General features: G+C 37.0%; 1 pseudogene; it reads right to left on the reverse strand.

Moving 5' to 3' along the window:
• Window positions 1-6,548: 6,548 nt before the first annotated feature.
• The window catches only part of LOC125687387 (guanine nucleotide-binding protein G(s) subunit alpha isoforms XLas-like), a 53,947-nt pseudogene continuing 41,867 nt past the window's right edge, over window positions 6,549-18,628 (reverse strand).

The following is an 18,628-nucleotide window of genomic DNA, read 5'->3' on the forward strand; positions in this document are numbered from 1 at the left end:
TAAAGCAAACTGAATTTTGAGTGGAATGTGATTATTGCATTTCTTTTATTCCTTATACAACGCAGTAATACTTTTGTGGTTTTGGGGGGTTGGTTGGTTGTTTGTTTCTTACAAGTGATGCTGTTACTCAGAATCTGGTGAGTAGAAATTGACAAGTCAAATTCCACCTCTGACAAGACAGCAGAATGAACTTCTGTTGTAGCAATCTCAACGAAAGCAGAATAGAGATGATAGTCTTCACCTTTGGTAGGATGGGTTTAAGTATTACATTAATATTACTTTTAATTATTTTAATAAATCCATGCAAAATGGCCTGTGCAGCTCAGCGGTGGGAAAATGCAATGTTGGAAAAGCAGATAGTGCAAGTTACTTTGTTGATTTGAAGGCATGTAAGGACTGGATTATCCCAAGGCAGTCGTGTGGGTGATCCACCAGTCTCTACAGCAGTGAACGTTCACAACGTTTATTACATACCTTACTGTTGAAACCCTTCTTCCCTTAACAAGATGGGAAATTCCATTGGGTAACTAACTCCGAGACACAAATCTGTCAGTCTTTAACAACGAATGGTACGCTACTACAATTATTAGACAACTCAACAGAAATGCAAGGCTATGTAAAAATCAGAATAAATAATCTTCTGTAATGCTTCTTAGAACATGCTGTGGGTTTTGGCATTATTAAAAACACCAAGATACGCTCCCAAAAAGTGCAGTAGGTTTACCCTTACTCTACTCTTTCAACCACATTGCTTAGAACAGCAATTTTAAAATATCTTGCTCCTTAAAATAATACTGACTTACCAGTGATGCCTTAAAAATGATGAGTTATGATGGTAAATGATAAGATTATTTAAAAAAAAAAAAAAGGTAGAAAAAAAAAAGAAAATACTTATTTCCCTGGTAAACCTTTGGTGGCTGCATGGCATAGAGAAGTTTGTTACCACTGGACAGTTCCAGTCTACTATGTCTTTATGCAGAAAATAAAGTTTTTAGGGTGTGTGCATAAGATGTGACACACTCAGATTCGTATAAGAGGCACATGGTACTGTCTGAACCATATCTGCCTTAGTGTTAAATAACTGGTGAGGAGTTCTTACCTATCTTCATTGAATCACACAATTGCTTAATTGGAAGGGACCTCAAAAATGATCCAGCCTCCCAATTAGATCAGACTGCCCAGGGCTGCGTCCAGCCTGGTCTTGAACACCTCTGGAGGTGAGGCATGCAGAAATCCTCAAGGTCATCCTGTTCCAGCACCTCTTCTATGTGAAAAACTTCCCACTGACTTCCAATCTATTTTCTCTCTTTTAATTTAAAACCATTCTTTCTTGTCCTACTGATTTTGAAGAAAACAATTGATCATTCTTTTTTTTTTTCTTTTTAAAGGAACGAGTAAAGTCTGTGTTCCATGCCAAAGAATTTGGAACAATTATTAACTTTAGAAGCCCAGAAGATGCTAAGGTAAAATCAAAATATGGTCACAGTCATCTCTTGTTACATTTGGCTTAGAAAGTGCAAGGACTGTTCTCTAACTTGAGTGTTGACAAGAAAAGAACGTGTTCCTTGTTACACTGACAAAATTCTCATTGTTCATAAAATACGAATAATCTCCCTGTTATCTCTGATGAACATGAGTTCAATTACTTGATTGTTTGCTTGGTAGATGCAGAAACAAAGTCTCTGGGAATGGAGGTAAGAGGTATGCGATTGCTTCTTTTTGCTTGCGAGTGAACCAAAGTTTTTCAGTACAAACAAGAGTGCTCCAGAATGCGCAGGGAATTCTTTAGTCTACTCAACACAAATTACATGAAATAGTTTTGTGGTTTTGGGGAGTTGGTTGGTTGTTTGTTTCTTACAAGTGATGCTGTTACTCAGAATCTGGTGAGTAGAAATTGACAAGTCAGATCCCACCTCTGACAAGACAGCAGAATGAACTTCTGTTGTACTAATCCCAACGAAAGCGGAATACAGATGATAGCCTTCACCTTTGGTAGGAGGGGTTTATTTGTAATGTTTGTCTCATGAAGCAGATGAAATTTCTATAAAGCGTATTATAATTTTCATACAGACAATGTTTGCATTATCATCATCTTCTCTTGAGAGGCAGATTTTTATATTCTGTGTACTACGTTCCTATCCTTTTCTGTCCAAAACGGAATGAATTAGCACATAACTGAAAGCTTTTTCTTCTTCCTACTCTAGATTTGCCATTGTTTGCTCCTTTAAGATTTGACTGTTTATATCATTCCTTAGAGTTCCTCAGATTATTAAAAAAAAAAAAATAGGAAGAAAATAAAGTAAATAGTTATTTCCCTGGTAAACCTTTGGTGGCTGCATGGCATAGAGAAGTTTGTTACCACTGGACAGTTCCAGTCTACTATGTCTTTATGCAGAAAATAAAGTTTTTAGGGTGTGTGCATAAGATGTGACACACTCAGATTCGTATAAGAGGCACATGGTACTGTCTGAACCATATCTGCCTTAGTGTTAAATAACTGGTGAGGAGTTCTTACCTATCTTCATTGAATCACACAATTGCTTAATTGGAAGGGACCTCAAAAATGATCCAGCCTCCCAATTAGATCAGACTGCCCAGGGCTGCGTCCAGCCTGGTCTTGAACACCTCTGGAGGTGAGGCATGCAGAAATCCTCAAGGTCATCCTGTTCCAGCACCTCACTGCCTTCTATGTGAATAACTTCCCACTGACTTCTAATCTAATTCTTCTCTGTTAATTTGAAACCATTCTTTCTTGTCCTACTGATTTTGAAGAAAACAACCGATCATTCTTTTTTTTTTCTTTTTAAAGGAAATAGTAAAGTCTGTATTCCATTCCAAAGAATTTGGAGAAATTATTAAACTACTTTAGAATTCTAGAAGATGGCTAAGGTAAAATCAAAATATGGTCACAGTCATTCCTTGTTGCATTTGACTTACAAAGTTAAAAATTTTTCACTGCAGAAGAGTGGTTCAGGTCTGCTACCAGACCTCCATAGTAGCAGGTTTGCTGAAGTTCTCTTATTTCTGTCAGAGTGAATTGTTATTTTCACAAGCAATAAATTAATTCTGAACCTGTATACACCAGTGGGATATGGATATGAAGCATATTGTGAAAGTTCCATCTTCTCAACAAGTTGAAGTTGCCTTTGTTTTCACAATGGTAGCTTACAACCACATTTGAGTCATATCATTTGGCCCCTTCCTCAAAAAGCATCCCAAATACTGTCAAGATCCCAGAGGAGCCCACACTGAACTGAGACCAGGAATCTGTGTGGGAGGGGAGTCCCAACTGTGCCTCAGCTATGCCAGGAAGAATACCAGAAATCATATTTGTGCGTCTTATTATGTGTACTGTAAGTCATATGGATTTGAAGGCTTGCCTATTCAGTAGACTAAGAACTGTCTGGATGGTCATAGCCAGGGGGCTATGGGGGGATTAAATGTATTCTCCACCAAGATGTGTGGTGTAGTTGAAAAAAGAGAAGGGAAGGCTGCCATCCAGAGGGGCCTGGACTTCTGAGGGACTTCCAGTGTGGATCAGGATGAGGTTTACAACTCCAAGTGCAAGGTGTTGCACTTGGGTTGAGGCAACCCAGATATGTGTAGAGTGGGAGTTGAAAATCAGGTTGAATAGAATCATGGGCTGTTTGATCTATAAGATGGCAACACTGCCATGACGGAGGGGTTGAAAACGAATCATCTTGATGCTCCCCTCTGTCAGCAGTTTATGGGCTGACTTGGCCCGATTCTGTGACTAGTGAGGCAGAATCAAATCCATTCTATGATCCTATAATGTAACACAACTAAAGGACAAGAGCATAAGTACTCAGCCATACTAACAATCATGCTGTTTGTTTCAAGAGAGACATAAGGAACAACATATTACGAGATTGCTGGTTGAAGTTCCTGGACAAATATGTGGTGGTAGCCACTTTTCTATTTACCTTTTTTCCTAATGTCTAAAGTAAACATAACAAAAAATGTCAATGATGGTGGGATTAAAAAGATTTCTTAGTCAACCATGATCGTATGTCAAAAGATGACACGAATCTTTAAAGATTCATTTTTAAATTCCAACAGGTAACCCTTCAGCAAGTGAAGCCAGCTTTGCTTTCTACAGTTCTAACAGATCTTGAGGAAAATAATCTGTAAAGTGTTTGGGGACTTCAGAGTTCAAGCAGTATTAAGAGCACAGAACATTTGAAGGAATATGGTTTATGTGTACAAATCATCACTGCTACTTGTGACAAAATACAAAATATTGTGTCATTTTATTCTCTGTTGGTAGATGTTTTAACGAAAGTGGATCTAAACACAGACATTTTGCTCCTACTCCAAATCCAATATCCCTTCTGTTCCTCCTCTGGAACAGTGTAGTCACATCTCCTAACTCAACAATCAAATCTCTCAAAAATATCTTACTTCCACATCAAAATCCTGTGGTTTTGTAGACAGCCCAGATAAAATCTGATGGATCTATTAAACTAAAATGTTTCCTAGAATACTCAGTTCTGGGAGGTAGTAACTGTTAGCTCAAAAGAAAAGAAAATATAATCTGTTATGACTGTTAACATCCTCTGCACCTCTCTCTCCCCTATTTCAGACTTCCCAATTTAACAAATAGATAGAAATACACAGTGATTGGGCTGTTTGAATTTAATAGCTTTTTTTCATGAAGAGTAAAATTAAAAAGTTATGTTTTGAAATACTTTCTATCATGAGAAATTTGAAGACTAAATCCAATCAGCAGAGTTGAAAATATATACCATACTAATTGAAAGTGAAAGCTTAAAGACCTCAGAAGTAAAGTTTCAGCAACTACTTTCATTACTGCATACTGAACCATTCAAAAAGTAATCTTACCTAAATATAATATTTTCTAAATCAAAAGGGTACTTGATAATTCCTTTAGTTGGCACTCCAAGAATATCTTGCTGAGTTGGTACAAATGAGGGCATAGCAATACAATCACTGTCAGTAAGATAACTGAAAAGTTAAATACACAACAGAAGCAAGATTAATGCACTCACATAATTTAATCATATAGATTCAAAACAAGAGCACTGATCAGCAGTGCAGTAATTTCCCCAAAAAAGTAAATGAACAGAAATTCCATTTTGTTCTATTGGCATAAGAACAATTGTTACTGGCGTAAAACTAAAACAACTTTAACAGAGTAGTAAAAAAAAATAAAAGTTGAAATGTTCAAAAATCTTCTTATGCTCCAGGTGATGATCTTTATTTGTATAATCTTTGCTATCACTTCAAAGTAATCACAGTAGCTAAGATTTGAAAACACACATCAATCCTTGCTGTAATGTAATTGTTTATCAACATTTTTTCTATCTCCTGGCACTTCACATGTGCTGTTAATATTGCACACAAATGTGAAAGGCTGCTGACAGGATTCAGAAGAATAGTAAACAGTCAATGTAAAGCATTGCACATATGAATACACCAACCTTATATATTTTTACGTAGAAGATGATGCATTTAGTTTCTCTTCTGTCCATGCCATCATTCTCAACTTAGTCCCTCTTAGCCTTCATGTGCTTTTCGTATGTAGCTGGCATTAACTTCTAAGATGACACTGCTGTGCTGAAATAAGTAGGCAGAGTGTGAGGAAGTAATACACAAGGAACTGATGCAGATTACTCATGTGCAATCTATCTTCTCAACACTAGACGGCAACACTTGATCATCCAAAAATGCTGCCATGGCCTACAGAAAGTGTAAAATCTATTCCAAATTGTTCAAGGTGATCGTAGCAGAAACCAAATTTAAACATTAATTCCATCTTTCTCTTTGGTGAAAGAAAGGGAATATCAGTGCATTCTCCTCCTGTTGCTGCCCAGTTGTCCCTCAATTGGGCACAAAAAAATAAAAAATGTTTACACTTCTTCCAAATATTCTATTGTGGAAGAGAAAATTCCTCCTCTTCAGCAGTGTCACAAACCGTTAAAGACCTCAATTGTAATTAACAGTAAAATAAATACTTAATCAAATTTAAAATAGAGCCGATTTTCAATTTTAGTTGACTTCATAGAAAAGGAGGATAGAATAGACTGTAAAGTGTTTACACAAATGCCCAACCTAAATGTTCCTTACTGGAATCTAAATTCTCAACTTTGTCATTAAAAAAAAAGGAATTTTTCTGTTCTCTTAAATCTATCATTTTTCATAATTAAGTTTCAGGAATAATACTGAAACATCTTCATTTTTTACTTACATCCTAAAATGTTGGTATAGTTATGAACTTTCTGAAATACTTGTTTGTTGTTAATGTATTTTTTACAGCTGTTTTCCATGATTTCCCCTATGGGAAACTCAGTTATGTACCAGCTGTGCTGACCTCAGAGTTGGGAGGAACAATGTTTTTAGGACCATGAGGAAATCTCAGATTAAATTGTTTCATTACTTCAGCTTAAAATCCTTTGTCTATTGCAGGCCGACAGAGACACAGAGATAGATAATAAAATCAGAGAGAACCTATCTCTTTACCTTCATTAAGTCTGGGTTCTTCTTGTGGTTATGTAGAGTACTTACTACTAAGCAGAATTTGAGAGCTGATACTCCCTCTGTCATAGCACTCTTGAATTCCTGGGTCTTCCCAAAGATTCTTGATTGGTTCAACTTGTTCTCTTTCCAGCGCTGTCACTTTATCCACTTCCACTCTTTTGATCATCTGAGCACTCTCCTAATCAATTCAATGATTATATTATTGTGAAAAAGGATGGCTGTCAGCATGCATAATGCACCCTCCCCTTTTCCTTTTATAATCATCCCCATCAATGAGACTAAATATCAAAACGGATCCTAGGAGAAAACAAACAGTTCTCTTCTTGAATGCGTTTAACTTCTGAACTTAGATGACTGCTACTGAATGTACTGACCAAGCTAATCTTGCTTAGTGTCACCTGCTTGTGATTTATATCTTTTGAAAGTGGACTTCTACTGAGGCCAAAAGGAACTCTAAATTTAGCATTTAAAATTCACTAATTTTTAATACCAATTTAAAGCAACGATCGCTTTTCCAAATGTCAATTCCTACATCTTCTGTTCCATACCTAGGACATACCATAGACAAGATATGACTTTGTCACAAGAAATAATTTTTCTCTGTTGTTAAATCTTAGAGGTACTGCACACATCACAGAATTGCAGGTGTTGGAAGAGACCTCAAGATCATTGACTCCCTCTGCTATAGCAGGTACCCTTCCATAGGTCACACTGGCAGGCATCCAGACAGGTCTTGAATATCTCCATAGAATGACACTCCACAACCTCTCTGGGCAACCTGTTTCAGCGCTCTGTCACCTTTACCATAAAGAAGTTCTTTTGTATGTTTGCACAGAACTTCTTATGTACAAGTTTTAAGTCGTTACTTTTTGTCGTATTGCTACATAGCACTAAGAAGAATCTGCCCTCATGCATTTGCCTCCCACCTCCCTATAGATATTTACAAATGTTTACCAGATTCCCTCTTACTCTTCTTTTCCCCAGGCTAAACAGATCCTTTTTACTCAAGCTCTCCTCATACGGAAGGTGTTCCAGGCCCTTTATCATATCTGTGGTCCTTTGCTGGATTCCTTTTAGGAGATTCCTGTCTTTTATAAACAGGAGAGTCAAGATCTGGACATGGTATTCTAAACATGGCCTCACCGGGGCAGAGTAGAGGGAGCGGATCAGCTCTTTTGACCTGGGGACCCAGTCATGCTCTTTTTAATGCACCCCAGGATTCCACTGGCCTTCACAGTCACAAGGGCACACTGCTGGCTCATGCCCAACCTGTTGTCCACCAGGACCCCCAGGTCCTTCTCCACAGAGCTCATCTCCAGCAGGTCATTCCTTAACTGTAATGATGCATGCAGTTATTCCTCCCCAGAAATAAAGGTAAGATGAAGATAAATGTACATCTTACTTTTAAGGGACATTGCAGTGTCTACTGCTCTTTATAACCCCTCATCTGGGTATATACCAGCATTTACTAACACAGCTGAGCTCTTCTCACATTCAATAGCAGATGTTTAGATTTAGTTTTTCTTCAAAAACAAAATAAAATTTCCTCCCAACCTCTTATTTAATCTTTGGAGAAGTCACAAAGAGTAACACTACATACAGATCTGTATGGGATCTAGGGTAAGTTCTAGGTTAAGTTCTTTACTAGGAGAGTGGTTAGGCCCTGGAACGGGCTGCCCAGGGAGGTTGTGGATGCCCCGTCCTTGGACGTGTTTAAGGCCAGGTTGGACGGGGTCCTGGGCAACCTGATCTGAATATGTATGTTTGGTGGCCCTGCTAGGCAGGGGGGTTGGAACTACATGATCCTTGGGGTCCCTTCCAACCCGGGTGATTCTGTGATTCTGTGATTCTGTGATTCTGTAGGGTAGCTGCATACTGAGTCTGAACTGCAAATCTGAATGCCAGTATACATGTTATCCTATACATGAAAAATGAGAAAAATGAGAAGAACATCAGAAAGGAGATGGCAGTCAGAAAGTTATGGCATCTTAACTTTCATGAACTTATCATGAACAACTGTAAAAAACTATGTAACAGAGATACTAATGCCTCAAAAGCAATTTCTCCGTGCTTGTCCAAATTAACAAAAAATTGTGAGCACTAATTTCTTCTTTCTCATTAAACAAATTTTAATACAGTCATAATATCTGAGTAAATTCTTCATGATTGGAATTACCTTTGATTTCACAGTTATTCTGTTACACAAAAATGAATGTCAAGAATTCTGAAGTTTTTTAAAACCATGCATTTTTAGAATTATAGCTAATAGCTTTTAATATAGTAATAACTGTTAAATAACTTAAAATACGTCTAAGTGCACCAAAGTGTTAAATTTCCTGTTACTTTTTCCTGCAGTGTGTCTTCACACATAACATAATCTCTAATGATTTTTAACTTACTTCTACACACCACAGTTAAGCAAGCAAGACAGGGATATTGTTTATTGAATACATTTTTCTGTTTCTTAACCATTACATAATTGTTCATGCTGAACTGCAACAACGTGAGCAGAGCTGTACTTCTGATCTACATTTTATTTGGGTGATTTATATTTTATTTGAGAACTATATATGAGATGCATTTAGAGACCCTGTGTCCCAGGAATAACTCATGTCCCTACTTTTAACCCGTCGTCAGACCAAGGTGCAGAATAACTTAGGTTATGAATAGCCCTTTCATTAGTTCACTGAAGGAATAGATAAGAATAAAAACTGAAGGAATAGATAAGTCTTTTCTAGCACTCTGACAGAGAGAGAACCAATAGGCAAGTACCTAAAGCAGCATTTTGACTAGAGTTGAGTTGGGCTTGATTCCATGCTAGAACTTTGCAAGTTTCTTTGAGGGTTTCATCTAAAGGCTCTTAAAAAAAAACAACTTTGGTATCGGGTACTTGTGAAAAGAAATATTTCATAACACTGTACATGTGGAAACCTCAGTCCCCCTACATAGTCAAGTTCCACATGATATAAAAAAATCTTTTGAGGGGAAAATAATTCAGATTAGTCTTTCACCTGATAGTCTTTACCAAGTAAAGTTCCATTCCACCCACAGCTCATTCAAATTTAAAATCTCTTGTAATTCAAATTAAAAATCCTCCATGGTCCTCCAGACCAAAGCAAGAACAAAGAGGGGAAATGCAAAACAGAACAAACAAACAGAGGAATTCAAGGGCGCACCTTTGCTTCATATGCACTTCCATGTCAGATATTGTTTTGTCAGACTGCCCCTTCTCTGCCATCTGTTACACAACAACTGTGTGTAATGGATTATTGGTGGGAAGGTTCGGTCTCTCCTGCCATACCACCACCATCTGCCTCTGATGTCATGGGACAACACAGTAAAATAGGAGGCATTACTTTCAGAGCAGCCACTGTAATAGGCGGAAGCTGCAGTAATTTATTCACAGGAAGGGACACAAAGAGGCTGTTCAGTATCAGAAGTTAACAAGCACTTCCAGCTGGAGGTGTATGCTGCTTCAGAAAGATGGTATTTATCATGGCATATTTGGTATTCAGGAGTTGGCTGACATACTATGTGAACAGGAAGTTGGCATCACTGAAAACCACATGGTTTTCATCTTTATCCATCTCTACTTCTTCAGTGCTTCTCAAATACAGATCATCCCTCAATACAGAGTACATAGGAATACATACTTTCCTTATTCTCACGCTGTAGTTAAGCCCACAAATTTGATGTTTCAGAGTAGGATGTAATGCGTTTTCGAAGTCACTGTGGTTTACTAGAGCCACGTGTGCATTTGTTTTCATTTTATTTTTTTCCAGTTTGAGATAATAAATAGGATGCACTTGTTTCTGAAGTAACAGAATGAGAAATCATAAAATGGAAAAGAAAAAGCCCTGGGATTTTATAGTTCACTATTATGAGGAAAAGAAGCTGCTAAACTGCTGATCCCAGGCCATATTTTGTTTTAGTGGAAATAACTGATTTTAAAAAACATTTTAAGTTTTACTGACAAGATATGTGAACTTCAAATCCTGTTGGATTGTTGTTGAACATTATTTAAAATGGAATCAAAGCAAGCACAGCTGTTTAAAGTAGTCAACTACTTCATACTAGCAAGTCCACTGTTTACTAAATTATGCTGAACTACACGTAATGCAAAATGAAGTTCCCTCAGTCAGAGGCATGAATGGTATTTTTCAAATCTAAGCCTCTACTATCAATGTACATTGGAGCTATATCTAAAATTTGGAGCTACAAAATCACCTACAACAGTTTTGCTTACATATTTTGAATACAGAAGAAATGGAACATGAACAAGCCACACTTAAAACGAAGGAAGAGGAAGCTAACTACTGGCTGGACTGAACACAGAATGTACACACTGCTGTTACTGTTGCTATCTCCTAACAATGACCGAAGAGACAAAAGTTAAGTGTGTTTAGATTGGCTTCAATTTCCAAGTGAAAGAACATTTTGAAAAAAGAAAATTAAGAAATACAAGAAAGCGGTGGAACTTAATGACTTAAATATTTAGAATATTATAGGGAAAAGATAAATTTTGCTTATTCTGTAGCCTTCTGTTATTCAGCTTTCATAATATCTCATATCTATGTGTTTGAAAAGAGATGCAATCATAGTCTAGATAACTGGATAGGAACAGTAACTTTAGCTGAAGATTAAAAATTTTCAAACAGCAGTGATGAATAGATATCTTCCTGGTTGTACACCAGCCACTTACTATGAATTTTTATTATGTTGTTATTCCTGAGCCTACTCCATCCACACCCATAGACTGTAGGAACTTTTTTTCTCTCACTGTTTCATAATTATTAGTTCATTCCCTGTCTACAATCATCATGGAGATGATAAACAATATGCTGGCTAGCAGCAAGCAAGGAAAGGCTAAATAACACAACTGCAAAAATACCAAGACAAACCACCACCCAGAATGTAGCTGGCAATACAACTTTTGGCAAAGCTCTGATTGAAAAACAAGACCTCACAGTCAGGTCCTTCATAAAACTTCATGGAGTACCCATTAAAAAAAAAAAAAAAAAAAAAAAGCAATCATAGGATCTTTATTTGCTCTTCATGAAATGAAATAGTTTGCACTTAATCCTTCGTGTTAGCCCCTTGTTAAATAACAATTTAGAGTGCATGTGTATGCAAACATTAGAAAACTCCTGCAAACACAAAAGGGTTGGTTTCTGCAGAAGTACAATTGTGTGGACTAAAAGAGAGCATATTCATCTACAAATATACAAGTGTACATATGTAATTTGCAGCTTCCCAACCTCAGATTTGCCATCAATAATAGTTTTAGGAAAATGTGTGCAAGAGTGAGGTAAACCTGTATTCTTTTCCATATTTACTAACCTGCAGTATGTTTAGAAAAAAAAGAGTTGGATCGGGGTGAGTGTTCATGTTCACATTTTTATCAAAGTCATAGCTAGCCCATAGGAAATAACAGAACAAAAATAGAAGACACTAGAGAGACAGAGTCCCTCTAATGAGGATCTAAAATGCCTCTCATAAAACATTGTTTTTCTAGCATGTAAGTAGATGTTTACACGTGTTAACTTTTTTATTTCATCCTCACAGAAAATTTATGCAGCATTAAAACCTTTGGTCTTGCTATAAACAGAGTAAGATTGCAAACCCGAAGCATTGCTTCCTACCAATGTAAGCAATCACTGAAATCTTATTTGTAAAATTAATCGGGAGCTTCACTTTTGACATAAAAGTAATGCTATCAAGTTTGAGGCTAAGTGGATGTGTAATTTTTCTTTGTGTGATACCCCACTTACACACTGGGACAAGTTTCTGTTTATATCCATCTGGATGCCTATCTGTACAAGCTGGTGTAGGGGGACTGCTTTAGCAGGGGGGTTGGACTTGATGATCTCTGGAGGTCCCTTCCAACCGCTACAATTCTGTGATTAAAACCACAGGTAAGGGGCTGCTATTTTTCCTGATTATATACAACATTTATGATCTCATAGACTTAAGGATCAATAAAAAGAATCCATAGAGCCTGAACACTCTTGAGATTCACAGCCATCGCTCCTTGGTGGGAACTAAAGATGGTAGTTGTTTTGTTGATTACTCCCTTTTGGAAATTTCTGTCACTCTAACACCCTATGTCTTACCTTTCAGGTGTCAATGGACCAAAAGGACTGTATCTCTCCACACATTTTTCTTTTACTCAAAAGATGATTTAAAAGTTCTATTAAAAATGATCTGAGGGTTGAGTCACAAGGCAAATAAAAATAAGAAACAGTATCCTCTTAAAAAAAAAAAAAAGAAAGAAAGAAAGTAAAAAAGGAGGGAAAGTAGATGGGAGATGAAGGAATGAAGGAAGAAAGAAATAAAAAAAGGCAAGGAAGCAAAAAAGGATGAAAGGGGAGGAAAGAAAAAGAAAGAAGGAAGGAAATGAAGGAGGAAAGAACATTAATGCTATGAGAAATGTGTGAGAATACTCTATACTCTATGCCCCTCTTAGCATCAGAAAGTGACAAGTGACACAATTACTTTTAGTTCTCAGCACACAATCCAAAAACAAAGAACAAAATCAAGTAGCATCAGATGAAAGTATAGGAAATGGATTATCAGATAAACTTATTCATTCAAATATGAGAAAATACTATGGTTTTCTTGGAAAAATAAAAGAATTGAATTTGTTGTTCCTGTTGTAGAAGAGAAGGAGAAAAATTCTTCTCTCTGACCACAGCAGATAGGATAAAATGGTAACAATAAACCTTGGAAAAGGATGTGAAGCAATCTGCATTACTGAAGAGCTTTAAGATCAGGTTGCACAAGTATGAAGATTTAGATCAATGTAATTGATGTTCCTGTGGACTGGGGGAGGGATGTTAATAAATGAACTCTTGAATTATTGGAAATACGAAAAAAACCCCGCTTTTCTTTAGAGATGGTTCTTACATTTTTTTAAGTCAGTAGTTGGTTTAGATCAGTAGTTTTTTCAAGCCTCTTCACATGGTCAGTAGCTGATTTTTCATGATCCATCAAAACAAGAAGTTAGACTCTCACACTATTTCTTGACTTTGTGATTAGTGAACGTGGTGGCTTAAAAACTCCACGTGATTATATTTTTTTTAATGTCATTTTCAGAAAATGATACCAGTATTCATGAAAGATCAGGCCACACAGGGAAGAACAAAGCCTTTTTAGAGGCAGGACTAATATGAACCAGTAAATATGAACAAGTAACTATGTGCCTCAGAACAAAAACTGTATTAGTTTGGCTTTGTTACTTACACTAATTCTTTCATGTTTCACCAAAAGTATTTATTTAAAACAAATATTGGCAATGAGCTAACAAGAGCACAGTTGGTATAATAGAAAATAAGTTTTTCTTAGAAGATGTCCTTGGAACAAACACCACCACCTTGTGCATAGAAGAAAAGTTTTAGTCTGTTTGCTGTTTTCCAATTGGTCCCTTCCTTCTAATTTTGTATATAGTATCAGACATCATGTCAAGAAGATGACAACTCTGAAGTATTGATTCTACTTGAAGGAATATGCTTACATTTCTTTAATGCCAAAATTTACACTTTAATGCAAATACATTAGTACATGAAGCTCAGAAAAACTTCACATACCTGTATCCTATTTTAGTTATTTTAAAATAATTTTATCTTGTGTTCTAGCAGTGCTTAATAAAATGAATGAAAATGAATTTTCATCTTCTTTAAAAAATAAGCAAATCTAGAACAAAGATCTCTTTGGTGAAATCATCCTGACTATCTAAATCTGGAGCATGGATTAATTTGGGCTACAGAATTTAATCCAGCAAATCCTGCACATAGCTTCTGATTTACTGCAGCACATTACGAGAAAAGACAGTCAAGTTTAGGGTGAAGATGTGAATGAATGTCTCCTGTTTCAAAGGAAAAGCACAAAAGCTAACAAAACCTATTCTTGGGTTCTGTAGAGGTACAGAACTAATGCTTCTTCAGCACTGAAGAATTGGCACATACTCATTAAATATTCTGATCAGTATTTTTGTGCCAGCTTATTTTTATATACCAAGATGTATGTAACAACTTTCTCCTTTATCCAGCCACCTTTTCCGCAATACCTGTCAAAACCTGATTACCTTTGAGGTCCCTATCTGCAAATTTGGCTGACATTAGTCAGTGGGTTTAAGAATCACAAGGGATGAAGTAAGGTAGCAAAGCACACTGCGCTATCACAAAATACTCATCTTAGAAACCAGACATAATACTTACAGATTCTTCCTGTGTGCACAAAAAATAGAAAAGCCTCATGAATTAGCCAAAATACATTTTAATAAAACTGTTTCAAGAATTAAAAGATATATTTCTAAATCATGATCCACTTGAACGCATGTTCAAATTAGGGAGAATGTTGTTAGGGAAGGGGATTTTTATATTAAGATAATTTGTAAACATATTCCACCACTGACTGTAAAGGAGTTCTGTTAGAGTTTTAGTGACTCAGGAAAAGTGTGAATAAAATTATCCTGAGGTACATTATGTGCACATTCCTGAAGGGAAGGAAGAAAATTCAGGGCAGAAAATTGTGATTAGATAACGTTCATCTCAAATCAAAACATAACTCTAAAATGCAGTTGGCTAGGAATAGGAAATTCATCCATGCCTTGGTTTCCTTCCTTGGAAGTAATGAGATTCCCAGATCCAAATGTCTGCCTCTCTATTTTGCACAGCCCAGTGCTTAGCACTAACCTTTCAACTGGTCTAAAATGTGGAACTCCTGTTGATACAGACTGCTTTGGGATTTCCTCAGCTGAAGAAGGAGTCCCAGTTACTGAATTCATAATCAGGAAACAAAGCAAGTCAAAACCCAAATAATAGGATGAAAAAGAATGATCTTCTGGCAAATCAGCAAATTCAATTATTTGTCTAAGAAAACTTTTCACCCAGAATTGTTTACAGTTACTAATCTGTGAGGTATAAAGTTTTAAAACGTTGGAATTCCCACACTGAATGCAAGTATAAGAGGACACAAATAGATACTTAAAGATATGACTAATGTTTACGTAAGAGCTCCTGGAATCAGAAAGAGGTTTTTCAACCAGCTGAAGACAAGAAAAAGAGATAGTGCAGATCTCTAAACTCTGCAGTTTGGTAGAAGTATCAAGGCTGTACCCTCATAGAAAAAGACAAGGGTATTAGTTGTAGATGACGCCACTGCAGGGAAATGAATGTCCAGTATGCTGGGCCAATTCTCTTATCATGAGGAGTGATGAAGCAGCTAAAAGCATTTCCAAAGGGCATCAAAAAGGACTTCAGAGCCTTGGGACATCAGTTGAAGGAGCTGAGGGCACAGATCATCTTCTTATCTGCTTCCTGTACTGGGCAAGAACAATGAAAGGAATGGAAAGATCCTACTGACGAACACCTGGCATCATGGCTGCTGCTGCTGCAAAAACTTTGAATTTTAAACAACAGAGCAGCCTAAAAGTCAGTGCAGTCAAATGCAGCAGATGGGGTTCGCCTTTCTCAAAGGAAAGGAGGATCCGTGAGCAAAGGCTAGCAGGGCTCGTTGGTAGGGCTTTAAATTAGGTTCAAAGACAGGGTGGGGGCTGATAGTGAGCCTGCCGAAGCCATAGTGTGAGACAGAATAGTAGGTTAGAGGGATATGGTTCTAGAAGGGGCCCTCAACCTGCTGCCACATGAAATCTTATGATGATGAGCCAGGAACCACTAAAGCAATAAGAGAAGGCAACAGGGAAACTCAGAAAAATGCTTCAAGGGAATTAAGGAGTTATTTTCCAAGAAGGTATAAAGGCTGAGGGCCCAGCTACACCAGTACATGCAGCTTAGGAAATAAGCAGGAGGAGCTGGAAGCCCCTGTTCTAACAGAACATCCTGATGTAGTTGCTGTCACCAAAACCTGGTGTGAAGATTACCATTACTGGAATGTGATTATCAATGGCAACAATCTGTTCAAAAAAGACAGAAAGGAGGAAGCTTTGCCCTCCATGTCAAAAAAAAAAAAAAAAAAAAAAAAAAGAATAGATTGTGAAGAGCTGTCCCTGAAAAATAGATACAAGCAAATCAAAAGCCTATGGATGAGAATTAGAGACTAAAACTACAAAGGGAGGTTGTGGCTGAGGTCTAATACAAGCCACTTGATCAAGCACTGCCTGCTAAATGTAGCCTTCTTCCTTCAGCTACAGGAGGCATCTCAAATGCAAGCTCTTGTCTTAGTGGGGAATTTCAAACACCCTGATATCTGCTTGAAAGGTAGAAAGGAGAGCTGTAGGCAATCCAGGAGGCTGCTGAAACAAAGATAACTCCTAAAACCAAGGAACAGACAGCCCAGCCAGGGCGAATGCAATGCTGGACCTGCTGCTCACCAAACACAGGTAAACTGATTGGTGGCATCATGATTGGTGACTGCTTGGTCTCTAGTGGCCATGTAATGGTGGAGTTCACACTCCTGAGTGATACTGGACAGAAAAAGCCAATTCCAGCTCTTCATGGAGTTACTCAACAAAACACCAGTCTTCTCACCCAAGGTCCTGCTTCTTAGGCAGAAGAAAACAAGACCCAGCTTGTTTAGACTTCGTGGTAGAACAAAGAGCATTAAAAAACAAGAAATGTTTTTTCTTTCCTAGGACTGTCTCCTAAAAACACAGGTACATGTACTTCTCATCTCTTTGCAAATAGTTCTTGACAAACCAGCAACTTGGCCTCTGCACATCTGAAATACCTCAGTTACTCATAAATAAAGTCAATGAAAAACAATTTTTTTCCTGAAATAAGATAATGTCATTTGGTCTCTAGGCACAGTTTTCCATCCCTGGTGAACCCCGCATTACTTTGGACATAATGAGCTCTGACCTGAACAAAGAAGAAACTACGTGTCCTCACAGACTATCAACAGGCACCTTGAATGAAGTCACATCACATTTTATTCCTAAGACATGTGATAAAATTACAAGAGACGTACCATACCCTGGAATTCTTTGTGTTAAGAAAATCTGAAGGAAATGGGACTTTTGGCCAGCTGAACAGAAGAAAAAAAACATTGTACATTTCTACTGAATTCTTTCAGGACCCATTCCTGCATCTCTATAACCACATAGTACCTGGTAATGACATAGAATATTCACCCACCACTCTTCAATTTTTTTTAATCTTGTTGAATATTTTGTAAGTATTTTACAAGCCACTTCGCATCTGAAGAATTTCCTTGCTGTCCCACTAATATAATTACGTGCTGCAAACTATTTTCAGAAATAGCTTTGAAATGTGGACAGTTATTTTTGGGTATGCATTGTTGAGATATATATATATATATACACAGCTTCACCAGATATATCCGATTAAGTATCTTGCATAATTGTAAGAAAATTATTGAGAATATGACTAACATAACTACTCTAAATTGTAAAAGATGGCCCTGTGTTTTCAATTGCATTGTCTCAGAGTCCAGCCTCCGTTAGACACACAGGATCTTGATAAATTTGTCTATTATCTTTCTTTTTTTTTCTTCAGTTCTCAGTTCATAACGTGAAACACAGTAAAATGCAGATATTATCTCATAGTGAAAAAAATTACATATTAATTCAGTATACATCGAGATATTGATGTACTAATCAAATAAAATATTATCTTCAAGAAAATTTGGGTCTACCTGGCAGTGGTAGATGATTTTCAAAACTGTATGAGACAGTTTACTTTATGAGACTTTGCCAGCTCACGTCTTAGAATTAGCATTTTAATTATACTGCACTATACACTGGCTGGTTCTTCCAAAAACCTGCTTCATTATGAATTAACGCAGAATCATAACATCAAAAAAAAAAAAAAAAAAAAAATTAAACACAGGAAGCATTAGATATCACACAGTATATAACAATCTGCTTAACCAAATTTCCAGTCCATATTTGTAGACGTAGCTAATTCAGATGCTGCTGCTATCTCAACTAAATTGAACTTTTAAAGTTTTTTGATGTTCACCCATTGCTAAGGATTGTTTTAAAGGACAATGTCCTTAGAAGAACATGCTTTCTCACCGAGCCAAGCTGCTCAGCTCTCTGATTTCCTTGCTAAAGTGAATTACTTGGACATTATCTTCTGTAGTATTGTATGGGTACATCAATTTGTACAGCAGGTGAAAACTGCCAAGC

Source organism: Lagopus muta, chromosome Z (assembly GCF_023343835.1).
Source record: "Lagopus muta isolate bLagMut1 chromosome Z, bLagMut1 primary, whole genome shotgun sequence".
Lineage (NCBI taxonomy): Eukaryota > Metazoa > Chordata > Aves > Galliformes > Phasianidae > Lagopus > Lagopus muta.